The sequence below is a fragment of the Caretta caretta genome, chromosome 11 (genome assembly GCF_965140235.1).
Source record: "Caretta caretta isolate rCarCar2 chromosome 11, rCarCar1.hap1, whole genome shotgun sequence".
Taxonomy (NCBI): Eukaryota; Metazoa; Chordata; order Testudines; family Cheloniidae; genus Caretta; species Caretta caretta.
In genome coordinates, this window is record NC_134216.1 from 10,701,024 (window position 1) to 10,720,411 (window position 19,388).

Below are 19,388 nucleotides of genomic sequence, written 5' to 3' on the forward strand. Positions count from 1 at the left end.
CGGCGCAGGGGGGTGCTGTTTGGTTGCAGAGGTTTTCTGGAAGCAAGCGAAAGAGAGAAGTTTAAACTTCGGCCCTAGGAAATCTTCAGAGCAAAGCGCCTTAAGAAGCAAAGGAAATGCACACAGACAACTCACTCCCTCTCTCTTCTGAGTGTCGTTTCCACGACTGAAGCTAGCAAACGAGTTCAGTTTGGAGGGACCCCTGAAAACACCCCACCCCTCCCGGGCAGTAAGGGACTAATCTGTCAGTCAGCTTTGGACAAACATTTTGGACTCTAGAGCCATAGATCAGCCTTTTAAAGTTCCTACAAAATCTAAGACCAGTAGAAATGTCTCCCGAGAACGTCCCATTGAAATTGCTTAATAAACAAATATTTCCTTGCAGGGATTGCAACCCCCACGCTGCAGCTTGGTGAAGCATTAGGAGGTTATTTGCTTTTTGGCAACGCCCACCGCACCATGGATTTATCTGCTCTGTAAAGCAACAAGAAGGTAGGATTTCTACCCCAGTCAGCGTACAGACTGGCAGATAGAGGGGAAGGGAAAGTGGTTATGGTGGTGTTGCCAGGGCGCAACCCCATGTTCCAGATGTCTCTAAACCTCCAACTGTCAGAAGTTGGGACTGGACATGAGATGGATCACTTGATAATTGCCCTGTTCTGTTCATTCCCTCTGAAGTATCTGGCCCTGATTACTGTCGGAGACACAGGATGCTGGGCGAGATAGACCATTAGTCTGGCCCAGTATGGCCACTTATGTTAATTGCCCTTGCTAGGTGATAATGTTTTAATATCACAATGAGGTGAGTGTGAACTAGAGGGATTTATCTCCAAGTGCCTCCAATGTAGCCCTAATCAGCCAGTTGGTTTCCTTGTAAGGTGCCATGGTCCAAGAGAATCTTTAGAATGGTTTGAATGCAAAGAGAATAGTGGCTGGCAAGTGAAATGAAATTGACTGGTTTGTTTTCTGGAAACAAGATAGGGTAGATAATATATTTTATTGGACCAACCTCTGTTGGTGAGAGAGAGACAAGCTTTCAAGCTTACATACATCTCTTTTTTAGGTTTGCTTTGTTTTCATTATTCTAAATTGATAGAAATACAAAGTTAAAAAAACCACTGGTGAAAGGCAAATTAGATTTTTATAATTCTTTCACTTTTAATTCTCTGAGGTGTTGTTAGTAATACAGGTGAGGATATTTGTTTTATTTTTTAAATATATGATTTAATCTGATGGTATTCATTTAATATCTGCTGCATCTTACACAGATTTAATAGTGATCTCTCAAGTACTGTTTTAGGGCAACATTGGGCTATCTAGAAGCAGCTGGTAGTGGCAGGGTGTGCACATCATCAGTGGAGATACACACACAACATTGTGCCAAACAACACAAACACAGTACCACCAAAATTCTGTGGGCAGCAGGCATAGTAAGCACCCTGCAAGGCTAGCCAGTGCAGCGGAGTGGTTAGGGCTGTGTTCCCCTCCATTCCCTCTTACTGAGGCCAATAATTGGGATTGTGTCAGAGCTCTGCACACAGCTGCAAGGAAGTGAGGGTTGGGACAGGCTCTTGAACCCTGCTTCTCCCCCCTGCAGGGCACAGGTAATCTAGCCCTTAATAAGGGTAGACTCCAGCTTCCATAGAAAGCATTGGAAAACTACCCAGGCTGCAGTGCAGCCCAACCCATACTGAACAGAAGTTGATCTGAAAGTGCTATTGCTTGTGATCACACCCTAAACAATATCATGGTGCATATTTTCCCAGCATGCTCAGTGTTAGGAGAGTTTACTTCAAGACAATACAGTGGCGGTTTTCCCCTCACTCCTTATCTGCAGAGTTTACAATAAGCTTACACTGCAATTGCATTCACTGGGGAAGTAAGGGGAAGGGGATTTACCATTCCTCATTTCAGTGTAACTTAGGTGTTAGCACAGACAGGCATTATTAATACAGTATGGCACATTTTGTTAGAGCTGAGGTTTGCCCCAGTGTCCTTGTCCAAAATTCCATGCCCTTATGGTTACCCACCTAGTTAACACCCTCCATCCTAGAAGTGGTTGAATCTCCTTAGTGCTATATGTATATTGCCACTCCAGGATCTGTTGCCCTGAAAATCGGTACCTATGGCCCTAAATAAAAATGTAAAATTATTAACAGATTGATATTTACATTAGTAATATGTATTTCTTAAGATGTTTAGCTGAAGCTGTATAAAGACAGTATGATAAATAAGTAACTATAGTAAAAAGAAATACATCAAGGGGTTTTAGTGACATTACAGATTACAAGATGAGACCCTCAGTCACTTATTTCCAGAATCCCAAAATGGAATTTTCTTTCATGGCAGTGTTTCAATATATATATATATATGAAACTGTTTCTATTCAATAGACTAATCAGTCATACTGATATTGTCAGTATGTTATAGCTATATAAACAGTGTGATTGTAGGATGTCTTGTCAATGCTAATATGACTATACAGCATGTTGGAGGTGGGTGTTTTCAGACATCATATCTCAGGAAAACAGCCGTATAGATCCACTGATGTAGTCATCACACAATAAATAATAATCTCCTTATTCTTTGCCTGCTCTAATTCTCTGTCCTTCTGTAATCCTGTTATTATTTAACTGTCATTGCATTCTTTAACTCTGAAAAGCATTTTTCAGTACAGTTTGTATACAAAAAAATCTTTATATAAAGCTATAGGTATAGTATTTTCAATCTGACTTCCTTTCAAAAACTGAGATTGGTTTCTGAGGGGACTGGTACTTTTAAAACCATTTGGATTGTTTTCTGATTGCAAATCTATTGCAATGCCACAATAAGCTCCACCCAAAGTTATACAAAGGGAGTAGTCTTGATCTAGTCCTCGTGTAGAATATATTGTTCCAACTGCCCCATAAACCTCTCCTTCCTTCCCTGTTCATCCAGCCTGGTCCACTCTTAGGATCTGATTTAATTTGGAAGGGATGGGTTAGCTGTTTAAGCCTCAGGGCTCAAATGCTGACACTCCCTGCAACTGAAAATCTAAATCCCAGAAGAGTCAACTAAAACTTTCTTTCTTGTGAGGTATGAAATTTAAGTACTGAGCAGTGTCCTGTGTGTGGATGTTTATCATAAGCCCTTGTAAACCAGGGTCCTCTCTGGTCTCTTTGAACATTAAAGATCCCATGGCACATTTTTAAGGGTGGAATTCTCCCCTGATGTCCTTGAGCAAAATTTATCCTCTGCTACTGTTGTGCTACCTTTCACCCAAAAGGTGGTGGCAATGCAGTGGAACTGTGCATATGTAAGTTGTAGTGAGCTTTGGGACTAAAAGTATTATATAAAATAAAGCATTGTAACATTTCCATGGCTACCTAGAATTTCATGGTTGTCATTTTGCTGCAGATCGTGGACTCGTGAAAGTTCATGGTGATGGCAGCAGGGATGAAACTTAAATCTTCCATCCCTAATGCAGAGGACCCTATCTCTTGGGTTAAAAGAGAATCTCCATTAGCTGTTAGCATTATAGGGCCAATGACACATGGTTGTTCAATTCAGAGCAATGTAAGTGAATAGTCAGGCTATTACAATATTATTTTTCACTTGACATGATGTACAATCAGTTTTCTGACCTCAGAATCCTAGCCCCTATTCCAGGCCATTATACAGACTGTATCAGGGCTGCTTTTCTGTGATTTTCCAAGAAAGAGCTCTCACTGGCCAGACTTTGAACTGTTACTATTTATACTGACCACAGGCCTCTCCTCCCAAAGAATCTCCCTGCAGGACTCCTTTGTTATGGGGACTGGTGTCTGGGATGAAGACCTTTCTTCTGTGTTTTCTCTTCATCTTCCACCACCACGTTCCTTTTCTCCTTATTGCTCCCTTCTCTGGATTTCTTCTTCTGGACTTCACCTTCCACTGCACGCTATCTGAAATACCCTGTACTGCATGCAGATGTTTGACAGCTAAACTAAGGACAGATATTGCAAAAAGGATTCAATCTGGCAGTTGCATATTCCTACCCTGCATCTCCCCCCAGAAAAGCATTCAATGTGATTTTCACCACTAGGTGGTGCTGATGCATCCTGATGCTCTCTTGAGTATGGCACAGAGGAGGGACAGATTGCCCTGGAGAATTCATGCTCATGGGGATGAGTCCATCATCACACGAGCAACAGTGAGGCTAGAGGAGCACATGTTTAGTCACAGGGTGTAGTATATAAAATCTGAGCCCTGTATACAGTACATGAGTTGCATATTCTGTCTGAGGGCCCGCACGGCAAGCCAGCAGCCTGGCCTCGGGTATCCCTACACCTTTATGTCCCTTTGAGGGTGGCCAAGGGTTGGGATAGAGGTGCAAGCCAGGGAGACTAGGGCAAAAAAATCTTATTGCTTAGGACAAGGGAAAAGGCAAGTCTAAGTGTTGCTGCCTGGCACACAGGGCTGGGGAGGCAGGGTCATTGCCATCAGCCATAGCCCAGCTGAACTGTCTTTCAGTGGGGACAGTGCCACAAAGTGGGCCAAAGGGAACTGAGCTTCCTTAGGCAAGAGAAGAAGGGCGAGCTAGCAGATATCAGGCACACAAACAGAGTCTTGGGAGAAAAAGGGAGTGGAATCAGAAATGCAGTGCAGAGCCAGCCTGAGCCTCCTTAGAGCACGTGGCCTGTTCATGCTCTGATCAGAGATCTGCGCTGAGTGGGGAGGGGAGAAGTTGCATTTAGGTTTTTCAGTGACTGCCAGGTAGTTCAAAGGCAGTAACCATTGCAAGAAATGCAGCTTCAGTGTCACTTTCCAGCCAAGCCAGAGTAGGCTGTGTAATGTCTGTTGGAACATAGGGAATTGGTCTGTTTGTAAGTGAACTGGCTGGCCAGAGCTGCTCCAGCACTTCAGTGCGTTCAGCTTAGTCACGCTAACTGGGACTTCAGAGGCAAAGGCAAATCCACAGAAAAGTCTTGCCATTGGCCCTAGCATCTGGATACCAGATTCACATGCGGGTGGCTGCTCTTGGTGGTTTCAATGCTTTGACTATGTGTATTGGCCTAGTGATTTTAAAAAAAAAATTGTCCCTCTGCCATAATGGGCTGAACCACTTCATACATATTGAGAGAAGAGGAAAAGGAGTGTGGTTGCATTTAAAATTACTCTTAATACCATCAAATCCACATCAGCATGCACATGTTTCACCGGCAGGCCACCTGCCTTTCAGGATCAACTTCTCTTACCCTTCTCATGGTCCTCTAGTGCGGCAGTGGGAGAATGCGGGTTTGCCACAGTGAACGTAATCAAAACAAACCCACACCTGTGTAGCAAAGCAGTAAGACTGAATGGCCCAGTTGGCCTGCTGTCTACATCTCTGCTCTTTTAAAAGGTGAACTGGGACCAAAATGTATTTCTGAATGCATTCACAGTGAGCACTCAGCAGCACTCCGTGCTAGTGGAGGATGAGCACTTGCCTGAATGATCAGGTCTAGATTTCATGTCACATAGCCATTATCCATAATATTTAGGTATAGGGATTTTTGCTTAAATTTGAAATAAGTTATCATATACTCTCTGTTGCAGCTTACAGTCTCAGACTGGTGGCAACATAACTTATACTAAACGGAAGACAAAGCTAAAGATATGATCCCAACTGAGAGTCAGGCAGGCACGTTGAAAGTAAGAGAATAAAAATTAAAAGCCCAGGGGACAGTAGTACAAACGGAGCCAGCAGAATGCAGAGAGGCCTTTAGACAATTACAGCAGCACCTGTATTTCAATTACTCGGAAGATGAAGTGAAAGCTTGAAAACTGGAAAAACCTGTTTTCTTGTCATACAGCCAAATTAAGTTTAGATGCCCATGAACAAGTAATCTGCCATTTTTCCATCCTGAAGCCAGGTACTGTTAATTATCAATGTTCATGTGTCTATTTGGTGTGATAAGGCAGGCAGGTGTCAACGTTGCTAATACAGGCAAGACCTTGGGACTGCTGAGTGTCTCTGTCTGAGAGATGGGGGGAAAGGATCATGGGTCTGTCTCCATAAACAGAGAAGCCTAAAGGATTTATGGACTAGAAAGTGATTTGACCATGTGTCTCATGTGTGACCTGAGACATATGCCATTGTGTGGTGAGTATCTGCATTACTACAGCTCTCACAACACAGAGTAGACAATCATTTGCTGCCTGGTAAAAAGGAACAGTGAAAAATTAAGTTATAGCAACACCACAGTAAACTAAATGGTTCAATCCCGCATTAGGAACCGGTTTTTCAGCTCTAGCTCTGAGCCCAAGAGATCAGATAAATTGGAAACAGTTTCTGCTTTGAGACTGGAAAAATAAAACCAGACTCTGAACTCATTTATTTTACCAAGGATAACTTTATCACAGGGACTGAAAAATTCATTGTGGGACCCTTTCCAGGGTTAGTCTGGGGGCCCTATGTCTCATTTGCTACAGAATTTAAGCTTTCAATGAAAAGCACTGCGGTTGGGTGGATAAGATCATAGCGATAAACTTGATACAAAAGAGTCAGAATAGAATAGAGCAGTGGTTCTCAACCAGAGGTCTGGGACATCCCTGGAGGGGCCGTGAGCAGGTTTCAGGGGGTCTGTCAAGCATGACTGGCATTAGACTTGCTAGGGCCCAGGGCAGAAATCCTAGAATATCAGGGTTGGAAGGGACCTCAGGAGGTCATCTAGTCCAACCCCCTACTCAAAGCAGGACCAATCCCCAATTTTTGCCCCAGATCCCTAAGTAGCCCCCTCAAGGATTAAACTCACAACCCTGGGTTTAGCAGGCCAATGCTCAAACCACTGAGCTATCCCTCCCTGCCTGCCCAGAAAACCAAAGCCCTGTTGCATGAGACTGCAGCCCGGGCACCCAAGCCCCACCTCTGAGGTTAAAGTCGAAGCCTGAGCAATGTAGCTTTGTGGTACTCTCTATGGCAGTGGTTCTCAAACTTTTTTTTTTCGCAGACCACTTGATAATTGCTCAGGGTCTTGGCAGACCCCTAAATGATCTTTCCAAATGTTGTTTGCACCGTTAGCTAACTATTGTAAAGCGCTTTGGATAAAAGCGCTATGTAAAAAAACCCTTAATAATTAACTTTTTTTGTTCTACAAATAGAAGCATACAATTCATATTTAATATCAGTAGTCTTACCATTCTAATGCGATGGATGTGCCCTCTCTCCCCCACTGCAGCAGCCCGTGAGCTGGGGCTGGGAAGGAGGGGGATCTCTCCCTTTTTCCCCTGTTGCAGCAGCCCCCGAACTGGGAGTCTCTCCCTCTCTTCCCTGTAGTGGCAACCCCCAAGCTAGGGCTGGGAAGGAGGGGCATGTCTCCCTCGTCACGGTAGCCCCCCCAAGCTGGAGCTGGGAAGGAGCGGGGGAGTCTCTCTCTGTCCTCTGTCGCAGCAGCCCCCAAGCTGGGGCTGGGAAGGAGTGGGGGGGGGGGGTCTCTCCCCAGCAGCCGCAGCCCTGGAGCTGGGGAAAGTCACCTATTTCTCTGGCCACTGCAGCCCTGCATATCCCAAATTCCCCCCAACCCCTCTTCTCACCCCACTACCCCCTCTTTCCCCCCAAGGCCACCACCTCACCTTACACGTGTGATTTCTCCAGGGTCCAGGCACCTAATTAGTGAAGCCACCCCCTGCACGGTTCCACTGATGAGGTGAGTGGCCCTTTATTCTCTCGTGTGCGGCTGCTCAGGCACGCACCTTAGAGGGAACTATCAGTCTGAGAACCTCTGCCCTATGGCATATGGCTGCAGGCAATTGCTCGCCTTGCTAGTCCCTAACACCGACCGTGGCTTTTACATGCGGAAAAGCAGCTGTTGGGGCCCAGCTGTGCCACGGAGTTTTTATAGCATGTTGGAGGGGGACTCAGCGGTAAAAGACTGAGAGAACCCCTGGAATAGAGGGTTCTACCTCACCAGAGCTCAAGGCTCTCTCCCTGCTCAGCCACTCATTGAACTGACTTTGGATACATCCACTGGGACCAGATTTTCAAAGAGCACAGCATGCAGGAGCTCCCCTGGTGACACTTGTAGCATGCAGGAACAAGGCAGGAGCTCTTTAAAACAGTTGGCTCACAAACTATTTAAAGGAATACTACCCTATTCCTACACACTGCAACACTTGCAGCACCCAGTGGGCTGTGCTCTTTGGAAAATCTGCCCCCAAATGTGGATGCGGTGCTCTTTGAAAGGCTGACTGTCGTGGGGTGGTCTGCAGCTGGGAAAAAGGGGTTAAAAGCAGCCAAGCTAGGGTGTGGCCGGCTTAATTAGGGCCCAGCTGGCCCTTATAAGAGGGTTGGGGGCCAGGAGTTAGAGGAGTTTCATTCTAGTCCTGGAGTGGGAAGGGCTAGCTGCCTGAAAATGAGGTACCACAGGTAGCTCCAGCCTGGTAAACCCCCAGGCTGCAGGCCTTGGTAAAGGCCCAGAAAGGTACTAGGGCTGCAGGGGGGCAGCCTGGGAATAGACAGAGGCAGCTGGTCCTACCCTCCCCTTGCCTGTGATGAGTGGCCATTGCAGACTGTAGTCTGCCCCAGTGAGGGGGGGGGGCTAGATGATGACTGGCAGTCCCCACTGAGGCAAGGTGGGGATAGAGGGTTGGGGGTTCCCTGTGGAGGGGAGACCCAGAAACTGTGGGGGTACTGCAGAGAGCAGAACCCTGAGGTAAGGGGCACCAGGGTCCAGGAGGGACATGGGGGCCAGCAGCAGGTGAGACACCAGCCTGCAGAGGGAGCTATGGGCTGGAAGAGCTAATTCCCAGGATGACCAGCAGGAGTGCCGTACTGGTGAGTCATTGCCTCGCTACGCTGACCCTTAGCTGTTCACCTCCACCTCCTTTACACTACCTGTAATATACTGACACAGAGTAGCCTGGTTAATGAAATGCAAAGAACTACCAAAGTCCTTCTAGGGAAGAGGTGGAAATGGAATGTAGGGCTTCCTAGCTCTGTGCACATTCCCTTGGGATATTCTGGTGGTGAATGCAGTGGAAGGAAGAGGATCTTCTTACCAGATTCTAGTTCTTCCACAATATTTGAAAATCATGGCCTGTTTGCAGCCATTTTGAGGACTCAAGAGTCAAGAGCACTTGGCTAACCCAGCCATATAGAGGGTTTCCTTCCATAGCTGCACACTTTTCATGAGCTTGAGTAAAATACCTTCTGGGCATGCTCAGTATGTAATATTCAAATACTTACAAGTCAGTCAAATCAAAGGCAATTAACTTTCAAATTTCACCCAGTTTGGCTGCAGCGTTGTTCAAATTAAAAGGTCATAAGAATTTTTTTTAAAGGGGAAAAATTGTTTTTTTCTGCCCCACTCGCTTCTTGCTTAAAAGAAATCATAACTATTTATTCAAAGTTTGAAAAAAAGTCACATCTGGGCTGAGATCACACACAGAAAATGTATTCCACCAAATTTATACACCTCAGAAAGTTACGAGTGATTGAAAACAGGGGTTTAGAATAAATCTAGATTACAGGGGCTGTGACCAAATGCCCCCGATCCTGAAAAATGGACCTGAGGCAGGGATTGAAATCCAAACTTATCCCTGACCTTTGGGAAGTTCAGACCCAAACTCCTGTCCAAATCAGAACTTCACCGCTCAGACCTGTCAAAATGATAGGCTTGAAATGGAATCCTGAACCCCATAACCCCTACTCCCCCACCCCAACTGTGGGAAAGTTAGAATCCAGACCCAAACTTTTTGGCTCAATCCCTTCTCAAAGGGTAAGATACTCTATTCTGCAACATATCAATATACCTGAAGGACCCCAGCCATGTTGGGCTAGAACCCCTGTTGCAGTGGGTGGCAGGGAGATACCTATGGAGCTCTCCGCTGGCACCCTTCTGCACTCTCCTTTTTGTTTTTATTTTTTTTGGGGGGGGGGGGGGGGGCACACTTTTTAGTGGTCTGTGCCCTGCCCCTCCACACTCCCATTCCCCGAAAAGCTATGTTGTCCTGGGGGCAGCACATAAAAAGGAACAGTTCCAACAAGAGTTTTCAGAGAAGGAAGAAAAATGAAGAGAGGCCAGGAGTGTAGGGATCCTGCTTTCATTAAAGCCCATGGGAGTCTTGCCATTGACTTTAATCCTGGGAGCTGGATCAAGCCCTTAGGTCTCCAACAGTGGAAGAGGGGAAAGCCCCTCTTGGACTTACAATCCTGTGGCAATTGGGTTGCAATTGGCGATCTTCCAGATTGTGTCCCACTTTGTCCATCTATTAAGCAATGAGCTAGTAAGACGTGCACTTAGGAGTTTACTGGTGGGTACAGTACAAACTTGAGATTGTTTCCATTTGTACGATGCTGTGTGGTAAGTTGGCTTGGCAGCAATATCACTCATTCACAATTCCTGCCTTTGCCTCTAACTAGGTAAGAGGGAATTAGTGCTACCGTGGAGAAGAATGGTAAGCAATAAGGCCTATGTGATGCAGCTTTGTTTTAATCCAGGTCTCTCAGCCCACTCTGAAATCAGTGCCCTGAACGCATGGATGGGAGCATGGAGAGAGACGTGTAACAAGCAGTGGTCACCTGAAACCGTTAGAAGACGTTGATCCTGCTGAGAGTGGGTTTCCTGGGCTCTACTGACTCATGGAGGTAGGTGGCTCATACACCCCCATGGGGGTGAAAGGGAGGTGGGAGTAGCTTAACACAAGAACCAGGGATCACCCAATGACATTAATAGGCAGAGGCCTTAAGTGAAACAAAAGGAAATACTTCACCTAACACACAGTCAACCTGTGGAACTTGCCCCAAGGGAAATGCTGAAGGCCAAAAATATGACTGGGTTCAAAAAAGAATTTAGGTAAGTTCAAGGAGGATAGGTCCATGAATGGCTCTTAGCCAAGATAGTCAAGGATACTATCCCATGCTCCAGGTGTCCCTAAACCTTCAACTGCCAGAAGCTGGAACTCGACAATGGGATGGATTACTCAAAATTGCCCTGTTCTGTTCCTTCCCTCTGAAGCATTTGGCACTGGCGTCTCTCTGAAGACAGGATACTGAGCTAGATGGATCATAAGTCTGATCCAGTATGACCATGCTATGTGCTCTGAGGAGAGAGGATCTAGAGTGTGGGCTGAGTTGTCCTAAGAGGCGCTAAGACTGAACTGAACTTTGTTCATGTTTCTTTTTTGTTAATAAAACTATACCCCAGAAAGAGGAAGAGTTTGGACTCTCTACACTATGTGCGCTGTGTTTGTAGAGCAAGTTGGAAGAGGTGGCTGCTCACAATACCTCAGCAAAAGTTTTGACACCACAGCCCATTATATTAACTTAAAGCTGAGAACACATATATAGAAATTCACTGTTCAGCATCCTAATGGAGTGTGTCTGCTTCCCTTCACAGGCACAGCCAGAGATGCCAAGGAAGAAAGATGATTGCAGCAAAGAGTGTGTTGGTGCAGAAGGAGAGAGGTGTCCTACTCTAAGTTTCAGTGATAAACTTGCAAACCTCTTCTGCCTAGCATCGCGTCCTTTATTTGTCCATTGCTGCATATTGTGATGTGCAGGCTGAATGGCCACTAAAGTGCCACCCATGAAGCACAGCATCAAAGAGAACCAACCGTTTTTTAGTGGTTTTTGAAGGTATAGTATAGCACGGTGCTGCTGCATAAGATGAAACACTGTTCTGTTCATACACTGCCTCTGAATGTCTAAAATCAAATTCTCTGCTTGTATTTCAGGAATCATGAACAGGGAACATTTTGAACAAAGTATAATCAAGATTGCTGTGGCATTAAATGCATACACAGATTGGGCGTTGTTTCATCCCAGGTTAGGTGGTATTAAACAGTAATATTAGACTCTTGTAAGCTGCCCACTCAGATTTTACTCAGTGGAGTCTAAATATACTGTATATTTCATTTAAATCTCATAGCCCAAAGCATTCAGCATCCTTTCAGGCAACAATCCAATACACCCGGTTTATCTCTTGGGAATGTAAGCTCCAGCTGAGTAAGCAAGTATCTCATCCCAGTACTCTGACATTAACCACACAGTCCAAGTAGGGCCCAGTCCTGTAATGTACCGAACACTCTCAGCCTTCCATAGAAGTGGGTCAAAGGTGCTTAACACTTCACAGGAGCTCTTGCTACATTACAGAATCAGACTGTTCATTACAGCAGCGATTTCAGCTCTGTTTGTGTGTTGCAAGTCACCAGGTATCCAGCCTGACCAATTATTTGATTTCTCATAAGTGCCTCCACGGTTGAATCCTTCTTCCTATTTTTCTCATATGGAAGCTGTCCATCAAAAAATACTTTTAGTAGGCTAGTTTTCCATTTATATTCATGTTGTGATGGGAGAGTGAAATTTACAATGTTTGGGGGGTTTTTTTCTGTCAATCCTGTTCTCCATTTTCCACCAAATGTCTGATTCAAACGGGAACAAAAGAATGTTGAAGGCAAATAGTGTTTTTCATCAAATAGTGAATTTAACTACAGAAGAATGTTGAAGGCAAATAGTGTTTTTCATCAAATAGTGAATTTAACTACTGAATGTTATGCAAATATCACCTATTTATGTTTCAATCATTTCTTTGTACTGCAGTCAGTAGGACAAATCTTATTCCCCTGTTAACATGAACAGGGCAACTGATAAGCAGGAGCTAGTCAGGTGAGTAAGGTTTTTCAAGTATGCTAACTAATTTGTATTAAAATGCTTATTCTTATAAAGCAAATATTAAATAGGTTTTATTGTACAAGCTTAGTTTCTTTTTCTAGAGCTATTCACATATAGCATAGATGCAACAATGTAGGTTTTCTGAAAGTAGAAGTGATTGACTGTGAACACCCCTCCTAAAACTAGAGTTGAAAGTCAGGTCTTGGGGCGGGGAACAAACACAATGGCCTTGAGGTATTAACCATGTAGATGTAGTGGCAGAACGGTAGGATTATTTTTGAATGTGTGCTCAATTTTTTGAATGTACAAGGACTGGGGCAGGGGGAGAAAGTGTAGGAACTTAAGCCCTGATTCAGGACAGCTCTCAAGCATGTGAGCAGTCCAAGCTCTGTTCTTCAAAGCATAAAAGTACATGCTCAAACTTTGAGCACAGACTCAAAGTTCGAGTGAAGCCAATGAAACTTAAACAAACATGCTTAAGGTTCAGTGCTGGGCCTTATTTACAGTAAAGGATCCCCATTCCACAATCTAGGAGCTGTCATCAGGTTTATTAATACTTTATGTATTGCTCAAGTTTTGCTGCTCCTCCCTCCCTCTCACTCCATCTCCACCAGGCATCATGAGGCAAAACAATTTTGGGTTTCATCCACTGAAGGAATTGAGAATTCCCTTAAATAGGCCCAACCTGAGAGCGTCTTAAGACCACCTGAGTTTAGCCACTGTCTTCAAGGAGAGCAGGATTGGTCCCTAAGCACATTTTATCTATCTCAGGTAAGCAAACCTCAGCAACTGAGCTGTAACAGCAGCCAACACTTCAGAGTATAATTTGCCCTGACACAGGCTGTACCCCTTTCTTCTTGTTAAATACAGATTGTTTAAGCCCCACAGTGAAAAACTAACCCACAGGTCTGCCTTGGTTTCAGGAGCGGGTGTCCCATTGCTATAAATTAGCAGCAGGGTGTGGCAGTGATCAACACGGTAGCACACTTTTCGACCTCTTTGCAGCATTGCCATGTGCACACCTAGGGCCATGCCTTTTATTTAATTAATAAATAAATAAATGACCTGAGCCACAATGTTCAGACTGGCATACAATTCCCCTGAAGTTTGAGGGTGTTTAGATCATCCGGTTATAAGATAGACCCAGACCTGAACTCCACAGCTCACCTTCGGGCATGTTTTGATCCAGGTGTTTGCTTTGAGTCTACCTCTAATCCTTAGTGCTACAGAAGTATACAGCCAGACAAAAGCTACATCTTGCACAGGCATGCAGGTGGTTAGCACAGATATCCCAGGTGGATAATTTTGCTGAATCCACTACCACAGTGGGTCTCAAGCTGTAATCGCCTACGCTGCTTCTGTCACAACAATGAAGCATCTGTCAGTCTTCAAGCTGTGACTCTTGCTGCTAGTTGGAGCTCAGTTAAAGTTTCTCTTCAGGTTTCCAGCTGCTGTTTTGGTTTGCTTGACCAGCTAAACTCAAGCCATCCCTGCTTCACAGCCTGTGCAGCTGTTTTTCTGTGTGGGGTGTCTTTGATGTAAATTCAACTGTTGATCAAACTTTCAGACAGTGACAGGATAGCAAATACACAGGAAGACAGAACCAAAATGCAGAGTGCCCTGGAGAGATTAGTGGAAACCCGAAGACGACAAAATGAGATTCAATCCTAATGAAAACTTGAAGCCCCATTTCTTCTCTTTAAACAGTTGTGACAGGGTCAGGCCAGTGGCTATAGGAGAGTAGTTTTGTGTGTTTCCTTTTTTTTAAAAGGACCAGTAATACTCATATTTATTAACAAACCTGCAAACGGGGAATACACATTAAGTCAATATATTTGAGCACAGAAATAAAGAACACTAATTGAACAGAGTCTTCATTTTTCAGTTATAATATTCCAAAGAGTCTATTAAAGTTATCTTTCAAGACTGCAGTTTGGTTTGAGTAATTTTTTTTTAAGCAAAAGATGGGTTTTTTTTATTTGCATAACACACTTACACATTGCGTATGCTGCTGTTTTTAGTTTGTAACACAGCAACCAATCACAATTGTTTTCTCATTAGCTTCAGGGGAGGGAAGTGTTCAAGCTTGCCTGGGCCCAGAGCGGGGGGGCTTCCTCGACTCTCGTGGTCTTCCACCCCCTCGAGTTACCTGGCACCACGCCCGAGTGTCACCAACAATTCCCTCCCCTGAAAGCACCCAACAAAAGGGGCAGGCTGTGGGGTAGACAATCCGGGGGGGGGGGGCACATGCACCCACCTGTGAAAGGACCCCTCTAAGGTGGTGGTGTCCACAGTGGCAATGGCTGGGGCTGGGGTCCCTTACTCTCTCCCCCCAATCAAAGGGTCAGACAAAGGGACGCGGACAGAGACACAGCAGAGAACCTCAGACAGCGCCCACTGCTCCTCAAAAGCATCAAGGGAGTCGGATGCCACCCAGAGGAACTCCGCCCGGATACGTGAATGGACCGAGAATCAGAAAACGGCCCCACAGTCACAGGAAACTCCATCGGCCAACCTCCTCTCTCTGGTTTTATAGATGGCCGTTTTAGCCAAGGCCAGGAGGAGGTTAACTAGGAGATCCCACGACTTTGTGAGGCCACGGATGGGGAGTGGATAAATAAAAAGGTGAGGGGAAAAATGCAACCAAAAACGTAATAGGAGATTTGAGAGGAGCTGGAACAGGGGCTGCAGCCTGGTGCACTCCAAATATACGTGCCAGGGTTTCCCTCACACCACAAAAGGGACAAGTATCTGGGACGGGGGTGAACCGTGCCAAGTACGTGCCTGTACTCACAGCTCCATGATGTCCCCATGATGTCAACTGATGTCCCCGACGGGCCTCAGAACCAAGGTGGAATATAGGCTGGCCCACTGGGGCTGCTCACCCTCCAAAGGTGGCAGAAAGTCTCACCACTTTGTGTTGGGGCGGGACACTAGGGTGAGGGCGTGAAGGATGTGGAGCATGAGCATGTATAGATGTTTCCTTGGCGCGGTTTGGAAGCGTACCAGCTGCAGTTCATGCAGCCGGCTTGCAGTGAAAGGGTGAGGGGTTTGTTGGGATCGGCAGGGTAGGGGCCCAATGGAAAGGTCCGGCGGGCCTGGGGTAGAGGATGGGCAGGGTACGCCCTCGCGCAAGGCTCGGTTGACATAAGCCCAAGCAGCGCGGGTCAAAGCGGCCTTCACCTCCTGAAGTACACGCCGGGGGGTACGAGGGCTGGAGAGCCCCATGTGCCGAGCGAGCGTCAGGGGATCCAGCCAGTCTCTCCGGTCGTAGTCCAGGAGGTCTCCGACCCTCGTGACTTCCACCAGGACCAACCTCTGGCGCACCGAGCGGGACTCCGCCACCTGCACACGGAGCTGGGGGTTGTGTAGCAGGGGCTCCGTGAGGAGATCTGCTCCCACGGTGGCCGCCACGGACCTGGTTGTTAGAAACAGTTTCCAGGTCCGGAGGAGGTCCTGGTAGAAGACCGGCAGCCCGGAGAGGTCTCACGGAAAACCCCTCGGAGAAAGATAAAAGAGCTGCCGGTCGTATCGAAGCCCTTGGAAACGGCGCAGGAAGGCGTGCGCCAGTATGCTCCACGCCGAACTACTTGCACTATAAAAGAGCCTCTGCAGGGCCTGGAGATAAACGCCGAGATAGAGCAATGGACCCGCACTCCACCGGATGGTCTGAAGTGCGGGTGGGAGGGAGCTTACCTGCCGCCAGTCCCCCACCGCCAAGCCAGAGCTCTTGACCCAGTTGACTCGGGCGGAGGAGGCTGCCGAATAGATGGCTTGGCATGCCTCCACTCGCGCCAAGTCGCCCGGGTCCTGGACCACGAGGAGTACGTCATCGGCGTACGCCGACAGGACCAGCCGCAGCTCCGGCTCCCGCAGCACCAACCCTGTCATCCTCCTGCGGAGGAGACAGAGGAAAGGCTCGATCGCCAGAGCGTACAACTGGCCTGAGAGGGGGCACCCCTGCCGCACTCCTCGCCCGAAGCTGACCGGTTCAGTCAGGGTCCAGTTGAGCCTAACCAAACACTCCGCGGAGGCATACAGCACCCGGAGAAAACTCACAAACTGAGGTCCAAATCCAAACACCTGCAGAGTGCTCAGGAGGTACCCATGGTCTACTCTATCGAACGCCTTCTCCTGATCAAGAGACAGGAGGGCGAACGACAGACCATCTCTCCACCCGAGTTCCAAAAGGTCTCGGACTAGAAAGAGGTTGTCGAAAATGCTGCGACCCGGGACAGTATAGTCCAGCCCAGACGGTGACTAGGTCTGGGCCGAGAATGTCCCAGAACGCTCGGTAAAACTCCACGGTCAGCCCGTCCATGCCCGGAGATTTATTGGTGGGCATGCGACGGAGGGCTTCCGAGAACTCGGCCAGGGTGAGAGGCAGCTCTAGCCGGTCTCGGTCGCCCACGCTGACCGTGGGGAGTTCCTCCCAGAGCACCCCGCAAGCGCCAGGATCGGTCGGGTCCGGGGAGAAAAGGCTTGCGTAGAAGTCATGGGCCCTCCCACACATCTCCTCCGGATCCGTGAGGGGGGTGCCATCTTCCGCAAGAAGGCAGGTGACGTGTTTCTTGGCCCCCCTCGTTTTCTCCAGGGCATAGAAGAAGCGGGAGCCGCGGTCCATCTCCCGAAGGAGGCGGATGCGGGACCGAATGAAGGCACCTTGGGCCCAGTGGTCCTCGAGGGCCCGGAGCTTCTCCCTCTTCTCCCGGCACGCTCCGCAGAGGGACGGGTCCTCGGAGTTGGCGGCCAGGCGCCTCTCCATCCCTAAGACCTCCCGTTCCAACTGCTCTATCGCCGCATTTCTCCATCATAACAGGGAAGGTTTTTTTTTTTTTTTTTTTTTTTTTTTTATTGAAACAGAAAAGAAATTTATTTGTAACAGTTACAGAGAGTACAAAAGGATAAAGAAAAACTTAGCAACAAAACAACGCAATCAGAAGGTATAACACAACAGCTTTCAGGAGGGAGAGGTGTTCAGGTTAGCCCAGGCCCAGAGCGGGGGGGCTTCCTCGACACTCGTGGTCTTCCACCCTCCTGAGTTACCTGGTGGCCTAGAGCGGGGGGGCTTCCTCGACACTCGTGGTCTTCCACCCTCTCGAGTTACCTAGTGCCACGCCCAGGGTCACCGACCCTCCCTCTCCTGAGAGTGCCCGACAAGATGGGCACGGCTGCGGGGTGGGTGGTTGGGAGGGAGGGGGGTACACCCATGTATTATAGGACCCCTCCTAGAAGACAGTAATGATGGTATTCACAGCAACTAACGGCTGTGGCTGGAGGCTCTCGCTCTTTCCCTCAATCAGAGGGTCAGACGGAGGGAACCGGACGGGGTCACCGAGCAGAGAACCCCGGACAGCGCCCACCGCTCCTCAAAGGTGTCAAGGGAGTCGGTGGACGCTGCCCAGAGGAACTCCGCCCGGATACGTGAATGTACTGAGAGTCGGAAAACGGCCTCACAATCGCAGGACGCCTCATGAGCCAACCTCCGCTCTCTGGTCTTATAAATGGCTGTTTTAGCCAAAGCTAGGAGGAGGTTAACCAGGAGATCCCGCGACTTGGTGGGGCCACGGATGGGGAGTGTATAAATAAAGAGGTGGGGGGAGAAATGAAGCCAAAAGCGCAAAAGAATATTTGTGAGGAGCCGAAAAAGAGGCTGCAATCTGGCACACTCTAAATAGACGTGCGCCAGGGTTTCCCTCACGTTGCAAAAAGGGCAAGTCTCCGGAAGGGAGGTAAAACGTGTCAAAAACACGCCCGTGCTCACAGCCCCGTGAAGGAGCCGCCAACTGATGTCCCCGACGGGCCTCGGGACCAAGGTGGAGTACAGGCTGGCCCACCGAGGTTGCTCACCCTCCAAAGGTGGTAAGAGATCTCGCCACTTTGTATCGGGGCGGGACACCAGGGTGCGGGCATGAAGGGTATGAAGCGTGAGTGTATATAAATATTGCCGTGATGCAACTTGAAAACCGACCGGTTGCAGTTCATGCAGCCGGCTTGCAGTGAAAGGATGAGGGGTGTGTTGGGATCGGCAGGGTAGGGGCCCGATGGAAAGGTCCGGCGGGCCTGGGGTAAGGGATGGGCGGGGCGCGCCCTCGCGCAAGGCTCGGCTAACATAAGCCCGAGCGGCGGGGGTCAGAGCGGCCTCCACCTCCTGAAGCACGCGCCGGGGGGTGCGAAGGCTGGAGAGCCCCATGCGTCGAGCGAGCGTCAGGGGATCCAGCCAGTCCCCCCGGTCGTAGTCCAGGAGGTCCCCGACCCTCGTAACTCCCGCCAGGACCAACCTCTGGCGCACCGTGCGGGACTCCGCCGCCTGCACACAAAGTTGAGGGTTGTGTAGCAGGGGCTCCGTGAGGAGATCTGCCCCCACGATGGCCGCCACGGACCTGGTCGTTGAAAACAGTTTCCAGGCCCGGAGGAGGTCCTGGTAGAAATCCGGCAGCCCGGAGAGGTCTCGCGGAAAACCTCTCGGACAAAGATAAAAGAGCTGTCGGTCATATCGGAGCCCATGGAAGCGGCGTAAAAAGGCATGCGCCAATATGCTCCACGTCGAACTACCTGCACTATAAAGGAGCCTCTGCAGGGCCTGGAGGCGGAAAACGCGGACCTGAGTGTACAGACACTTCAGGCCCTGCCCTCCTTCCTTCAGGGGCAAGTGGAGAACTCCAACAGGGGCCCAGTGCAATCCTGACCAAAAGAACTCCAGAATCAATCTCCGGAGGTGGGACAGGAAACCCGGGGCCGGGGCTAGGGTGTTGAGCCGGTACCAGAGCGTGGACAG

At 48.2% G+C, this 19,388-nt stretch overlaps 1 long non-coding RNA gene across 2 annotated transcripts; it reads left to right on the forward strand.

Moving 5' to 3' along the window:
* The first annotated feature begins 34 nt into the window (after positions 1–34).
* Positions 35–14,541, forward strand: LOC125644968 (uncharacterized). Of its 2 annotated transcripts, XR_012664269.1 has the most exons (4): positions 35–492; positions 10,439–10,585; positions 11,337–11,575; positions 11,674–14,541. It is a non-coding gene; the product is annotated as an uncharacterized LOC125644968 (long non-coding RNA). The 2 variants fall into 2 exon arrangements; XR_007359155.2 differs by having other exon boundaries at positions 11,337–14,541.
* The last annotated feature ends 4,847 nt before the right edge of the window (positions 14,542–19,388 follow it).